This window comes from Gavialis gangeticus, unplaced genomic scaffold (genome assembly GCF_001723915.1).
Source record: "Gavialis gangeticus isolate Ggan-Ray unplaced genomic scaffold, GavGan_comp1, whole genome shotgun sequence".
In the NCBI taxonomy this organism is placed as follows: Eukaryota; Metazoa; Chordata; order Crocodylia; family Gavialidae; genus Gavialis; species Gavialis gangeticus.
Genome location: NW_017728997.1, coordinates 28,450,927 through 28,457,367, shown reverse-complemented (window position 1 = coordinate 28,457,367; position 6,441 = coordinate 28,450,927).

Genomic DNA, 6,441 nt, shown 5'->3' with positions numbered 1-6,441 from the left:
GTACCTTGTACTTGTCAGTGTTGAATCCCATCCTGTTCTCATGCACCCACCCCTGTAACTTGTTTAGGTCCAATTGCAGCTTATTTCTCCCTTCTGGCGTGCCCATTTTCCCCACATCTTAGTATCATCTGTGAATTTGAACAGGGTGCTCTTTACCCCCTCGTCCAAGTCACTGATGAAGATGTTGAACAGTGCAGGCCCGAGGACTGAGCCCTGGGGGACCCCACTGCCCACATCCTTCCAGGTCGAAAATGGTTCTTTGCACATAAATGAGTTTCACTACAGTGGGTCAAAACACTGGGTTAATTTTTAACACTTGGGGTGCATCTACATGTCGCCATATAGCGACATTGCTGCTGTGCTTTACTAGTTCCTTTTGGAAGTAATAAAGCAAGGTACAGTATGCACCGTGCACACAGCGCACAGTTAGATTTCGCTGCTACGTCACTGCAGCAGCACGCCATACTGAGAGTGTGCATTGCTATGACTATGTAGCTGGCAATCACATGCAGACCTATGTGATTGCTACATTGCTGTAGCATGCCATATAGCGACATAGCACATTGCTACATCACCATAGAATTACAGCCTCCAGTTGTAATTTTATGTGCCTTTTGTTGTCTTGCTATTGCCTTTGCAGGTGTAAATAACAGTAATCATCCAACACGTGTAACTGTGCGTGCAAAATTAAAGGCTGGTTTTATCAGGTAAGTACCATAAAATAAATAAATTAGCATTTTAGGGCCTCCCTAGAAGTCCTTGGCTGCCTCTGCTTTCTTCATCCATTCCCATCTGTTGTGTGCTTTGGTCCTCCAGTAATTCATATTTCAGTTCTGTAGATCTGATACAACATCATCTTTGTCTTGGTCATCCAGGCAGCCTTCTCTCCCCTGGCACACTTCAGCCTGCATTAAAGCCAAACTAGCACCAGGTCAGAAGATGTAAATACCCATCTTTTCTAGGGAACTGGATCAAGACCACACCAAAACTACTATAACAAATTTTCTTAAGTGAGGTTTATGACTTCAGGATATGCCTTACAGCAGTCCAGATGAAACAGAAGGAACGAGTAAAATATAAATCAACTTACGCAAACTGAATTACTGCTGAATGTAGTCTACAAAGTGAAATACACCAACATCACTCCAAATCAGATTCAGGGAAATGTTATAAGCCCTCAAATCTCTCTTTCACCAATCATGTGAAACTTCACCTGATTTTATGCTGCATCATACTCCCTTCAGGAGTATGACTCCCCAGTCTATCCCTAACTCTGATACACCTTCACAATGGGAAATAAGGATGGATAGTTTTATCTGGATGGATAGTTTTGTCTGAATGGATAGTTTTATCTGGACGGATATCCCATTACAGATATGGGAATGGATTGTACTAACTAAACACAAGTGGTCATTCACAAGCTCGCCTTGCTGCACAACAACCAAAACAACCCACGAGTACCCTCTGTGATGAACCACTTAAGACTTTAGAGCATTTGTGAAGTTGAAGAAAAATGGTTTCTGTTTAGCTTTAGCTAGTTTAGAACTGTCTTTGGCCTGGAGAAACGTATTTTTGGACTGCTGTTAAAAAACAGTTTGAGCTTTGAAGTTTGGGGAACTTAACATTTGATCTTAAACTAATAAACATTAATCTGACAAATGTGCACAAGCTCTTTTTGTATTTATTTACAAATGCAATCATTATAAAACCTATTAGCATTAATGGAATGTAGCATTTTGTTAATTAGGATAGCATTTGGATGGATTCTGCCTTTCAAGTCCTGAGAATAATAGTGAATGATGGGTTTTCACCATAATTAAGTATGTTATAAGGAATACTGTTTACTTGCAGCTGCCCCCTGAAACTTGAAAATAAAATGAATATGTCAAAAAGTAATTGTAGATTTATTGAATGACTAGCAACCTCAAATATTGGTATCATAGCAATATTGCCACATCCATGGCTTTATTCCTTACCTCTACTTTCCTTATTCCATGTTGGGAAGCAGTGATCCATTCTGTTCTGCACATAACAGCTTCATTACATACTTTGCAGCAAGAACATAGCTCAACAAGAAGTGATCATTAGAGTGCCAGGCAATAAAGAACAGCAACCACCTCCTCCTCCCCTCCCCCATGATGCTTAGATAGGCAGTGGGTTGTGCTTTAAGGTTATTCACTATGGTCTCAGCAGCTGGTGTCATTTTCACCCACTCTATCTGAAGTATTCCCATAGGTTGTACAGGTTCACCTCTCACTCCTGTTGAGTTAAATAGTAAAGTCATGATTGGTTGACACCATGCTAAGATTAAGAAAAACTGAATGATGCCCCCTGTTTCATCAGATAACACTGTACATTAACATGAGTCATCATACTTGCCTGAGAACATCAGGGAAATGGAGCATTTTAACTATTTTACCTCTGTGTAATCCTATGTACGATTCACCTCTGTGAAGAATTCAGTTGAGGGAGAGCCTAGTGTTAATTGACATAGCTCTTTTAATTAGTACCAGTGAGAATCTGACACAAAGTGTTTCCACCCTGAAGATAATTCCTTATGAGCATCTGATACCATTAAGGATCTGTAGAGAAGCTTTACCCCTGCACAGAAGACAGAGACCATAAATTGCTTAATATCCATTGAGGTATTAAGTAGCACTTAGGTTTTGAACTGTCAAAGCCTAATAGACAAAGTGTTGGAAAGTGTTAAAAAAAATAAGCCCCGGAACAAGGCATGAGTTCCTTCAGTGACTGCTCTCTACACCTATCTAATCTGTGCAAGTGAAAACCAGTATCTTAAAAAATTAAGCTCTGGTGAAGGGTTTGCAGTTAGGAATCTAAATTACTGTCTTGTGCCACTTCTGTCTGATGGAAAAATGTTTCTTTCCTCTGACTACATCAATGTTCTAGAATCTAGAATCTGCACTCACAGTGTTGAGCAATATGGTTTAAAATATCTCATCATTTGCCCCCTCAGCCCATACTAGAGGGAAAATCAAATGGCCACCATGGAGATCTAAACTTTCAGCCATTCCACAACTTTACCAAAAACTTAAAAATTCAGAACTGCAGTACTTAAAAACTTCAGGCACTTTCCAATCTCATAACCAAAGTACTTTTAAATGTGAAGTAAAGCCTACCAAAATTATTTTCTGTTCTAACTTCTGCCTTGGAGACTAACACACTACTTAAAGAAAATCCCTGGCAATGAATGATCTTGAAGAAACTATGCATTTGCCAGGATCTTCAATTAAAGGAAAACTTGAGATTATCAACTATGATCATCTGCATCCTTTTCAGTTCCCCAGTCTTCACTCCTATTTCCTAAGAGGCAGGAATAGAGAAAATCTAACAACACTTGAACTGTCATGAAACACATAACAGCTTGCATTATATTCTAACTCCTCAGATGGTCAAATCCTTAACTCATACTGAATAACTTTTCTGAATCAGTGTGACTGCTCGGAGAGGTAAAGGTACCAAGTCCCAAACAGTTCTGATTTTTTCTTCATCATTAGGTTTGTTATAGTAATTCCATTAGCTTCACTGGAACTATTGCAAATTTATACCAATATGAAAGGGAAATTTAGGGGGTTGTGGAATGTAGCACTAAATCACGTGTAGACGTACATTTCTATACATAAAATCACACAGCTTATAAATAAAACACTTCTGTTAGATGCAACAGACATTACAAACCCAGATGGATACCACGTACAAAATAAAATGGCCTGAAAACAGAACAGGTTAATGATGCAAAAGCAATGTTTAGGAATCCTATAGTCTATTCACTCTTCATTGACTGGATGAGCACTTCATTTGTTCACGTCCTGAGCACATTGATCAATACTTACTGAGGTAAAGCCCCACTTGAAATCCAAAGAAGATTTCTGCCCCCACCCTACCCCTCCCCCCACCAAAGAAGAAGAACGAATTGAGGGCCATATTATGATCTAACTCACTATAGGCTAGTAGTAACTAGTAACTATTAGAGTTACTCTGGATTTACTTCAGTGCAACTAAGACATCCAGATTGGATCCTGAAGTAGTAATATTTTGCGCTGTAGTTTGTAAAATTGATGCAATGAAATCAGGCCGCATTTACTGAAGCATGGGACATACATTCCAATTCCAAGCTCCCACTTTTCTCTTCTCTTCCATCATCTTGTAGACCAAAATGAAATGGCCTTATTGTAAGAGACAACCTTAGTGTGAGAAACTTTTAGCTTGCACTTCCCAGGCTATGCTCAACTTCACTGGTTGCCACCTATGCCAGAGGCACTAGTTTTACTCTGACACTTTTTTAAAACGATCATAAAGACAGATTTCGACATATACCAGAAAGATTAGGCCAGTAGCATAACTAAGGTGGAGTGACTGCAGCATGAGGCCTGGATGCTCAGTAAAAGCAGTGCTGGAATGGAGGCAGTAGGGCTCGAGGTTTGCCCATGCAGTCTGGAGTGGAGGAGGGCGGGGATAAGGGGGCAGGTCACTGCAGTGAGGGGACGTGTAGCCATCAACAGCCAGGTGAAACCTTCCATGGCCCTGCAGCCACTGCCAAACTGAGACCTTCACATTGTTGCTCAGCCTATAAATCTGTGGCAGTTGGGAGCTGAAAGGAAGGTTAACTTGAGTATTGGTGGCAACATCCCCCCTCACAGCACTTTCCTGCCCTTGCTTTGCTCCACATGGCCAGATCCTTGAGGTCCCCTGTCTTCATTCTGGCCCCCGAGAGAGCAAATCCTATCAGGTCTGTTTCCACTACCAATTATGCCACTGGATCAGTCCACAATCTCAGGCACCAAGTCAAGATCTAATTTGTAGAGAAAAAAAAAAAAATCAATCTCCCCATATTTAGGTATGCAGACTGAGGTTTGCAGAAATTCATAACTACCGATCATTCTGCATAATGCACAACTGGCAAAGGAACTGCTGCTCCTAGTCTATTGGCAGTAGCATTGTCTGGTTGTATATGCATAAATCAACAGCTCTGCAGGTGATTACTGTATTTGACAGCAGCAACCAATTGTCTGTTAGTCAGCTACAGGAACATTAATTCTTAAGAAAATGAACTTCTCTGTCCCATATTGCATTATTTACCTTCTCTACGGTTGCTTTTTCAGGGCTGGGGTTTTGTTTGTTTGGGGTTTTTTTGGGGGGGGGGGTTGGTTATGTTTGCATAACAATTTGGTTCTCTATTTTTAATTCATATCTTTTATTGGATCTGGAATAAATAATTTTGTGTAGTTTGTTTGTATCTTCCCAAATAAGCCATCTGTCATGCCTGAACATGCTTTAGAGCTTCCCTAACGCATAAAAACTGCACCTGGACATAGGACACTAATGAACATCACCCTTCATTGCCCCAAATAACAGCCAACTTAAGTTTTCTTGATAACTCTCAACTATTATTTCAAAACCAATCTACAAAAGGAATATATATTTTTAGGACTTCACCAAGTTTAGTTTACCAAGCTGTATCTCTGCTGAAATTCAATACTGATTGAAAACAAGCCTGACTAGTGAGGAAAATCAGCTCTGAGGATGTGTCCCTCTTCATACAAGTAAAAAAAGAAAAGCCTACCAGGAACTAGGAATATTTACCAAATGGAAGTCATGGAGATGCAGGAAGCAGCAGGCAGTTGCCAAATAGATACGTCTGAGCTGCAGCTATTTGACCTTACCAGTTTTTAAAAAGATAACTCACAGAGGCAAAGCTGGCAGTTGAGTGGTTGTCTGGAGGAGGGTAGACTGGCACTGAAGTGTGCCACTAGGGACTGGGAAGTCTGTAGGGAATATTAAGGTAGTATAGTGCATATCACTGCTCTATAAAAGGAACCATTATTTGCTGGTCAAAATATTCCTCTCTCCTGTAGACTAAAACTTGATGCTTTGAAAAAAAGGAGAAACTTTCTGGCATGAGATGCATCTTGTTTGAAATAGTTGAGCCATGCAGTAAACTTTACGCTTCAGGTTGCATTTTTTAAATTCCCTGCAAGTGGATCTGGAATAAGTCAACAATGGGTCAAACTGGTTCAGAAAACTGGTCAGCGCTCCATCAGGAGAGTATCATTCAGTTACTGTTCAAGAAAGCAGAACTGCTGGAAAAGATGACACACTAAACCAGAGACAGTGGATGAAATCTGGCCATTGAGCTGATAGTTGGCATCTCAAGTCCTTGGGGCATTTTGGATATACCTGATCAAAAGCAACATCACAATGTGCCATGACACCACTTAGTGAGGCCCCCAGACCACAACAGGCCATGAAGCCAAACCTGAGAGCTTTTCAAAGGGAAATTAGAGTTCAGATAACTTGAACTAATCTGAGCCATCTAATAAAAAAGGGATTTGACAAATAAGTAAATGAAATGGGAAGCATAGACTGTTTTTTTCCAGGTATTGACTCTATATGATTGGGGCCAGAAAGGGATGGGGGGGG